This window comes from Humulus lupulus, chromosome 2, assembly GCF_963169125.1.
Source record: "Humulus lupulus chromosome 2, drHumLupu1.1, whole genome shotgun sequence".
NCBI classification, from domain to species: domain Eukaryota; kingdom Viridiplantae; phylum Streptophyta; class Magnoliopsida; order Rosales; family Cannabaceae; genus Humulus; species Humulus lupulus.
Window position 1 is genome coordinate 42,021,154 of NC_084794.1, and position 1,378 is coordinate 42,022,531.

Consider the following 1,378-nt stretch of genomic DNA (forward strand, 5'->3'; position numbering starts at 1 on the left):
GGGGCCAGGAGGCAATAATTGAGTTATTATGTGAATTATATTATAATATAATTATGCTTGCATGTTAGAAATATTAAATATGTGTATGTGGGCCCGTTTCTTATAAGAAAGGTATTTTAGTAATTTGACCCATTCAGGGTATAAATGCAAATATGTGCTTGTGTGATTGAGACCACATTATTATGTGGATATATTTGGGTTACTCGACGCGAGGCGATCCTGATGAGCAAGTTAGCGGAAAAGTCACAACGAGATTTTATACCCAGCTCGGGGTGAGCTTGGGGGTATTTTAGTAATTTAGTACATTACCGGGAATTAGTGGGTAATGAGAAATTATTGGTAATCATGTGAGAATATTGGAAGTAACGGGTAAAGGATGTAAATTGCGGATAACGGGGTTTGAGACAAAGGACAAAATTGCCCTTGTGAGCACTTGATGAATTGGCTAAGGGCAAGGGGCAATTTGGTCATTTCCATTCAATTTAGGATTTGGTTGGCTGAGAACCCCTTAGATGACTTAGGAAACTTAAGTAAAAAGAGTCTCAGCAGCTCTCATTCTCTCTCACGTTCTATATTTCATCTCTTGGAGCTTTAAGTGGTTTGGGTTAATTTGAAGGAAATTGGCTTGGAAGGATGGCTTGAAACTAGGGAATTGTTGGGAGCAATTAACACTTGAGTCATACAGCTGAGGCAAGGGTTCTGAATTGAAGTTCTTATGTCACTTCTGTTGATCTATTGAGAGCTATGGTGTTTTGCATGTTTGATAGTTGTGAGGATGAGCTTTGAGATTATTGATTAGTTTTAATATGGTAATTAGTCAGGTTTTGTTGCTAGAAAGGGTTGTGTTAATTGTGGGAATTGAATTGGAAGATTGGGATAGAATTCGGTGGTTTTTAGTTGGGTTCAACTAAGGGAAAAACCCAAAAATTCTGGGTTTGAAGGGCTAGGTTGCAGCCTTGTTCTTGGTACTCCGCAACCCTATGGAGCAAGAAGGAGCCAGGAGGGCTCGGAGGCAGAGGCGGGCCGCGGCGCCTCAGGGGAGCGCCGCGGCGCGTGTTGGTTTTCCAAGGAGGCCGAGCCTCTGACTTAGAGGCGGGCCGCGATCCTTAAGGGGATTTTTGGCCCTAATGAGGTTTTCAGGTCAGGAACTTAACCTCTTGGGCTCAGGGTCGATTCTACTTCCTTGTTGAGTGGAATTCGACGACCCGGAGGTTAGTATTTGGTTTGGAAGCTTTTATTCTCTCGTTGTTGATGGAATTCCTTATTATGGTTGTGACTAGGTCTATGCTAAGGGCTCGAATCAGGGATCGTACTCAAAGGGCGTCGCTAGTAACTTGCATTCGGATCGAAGGTAAGAAAACTGCACCCATTATGTGAA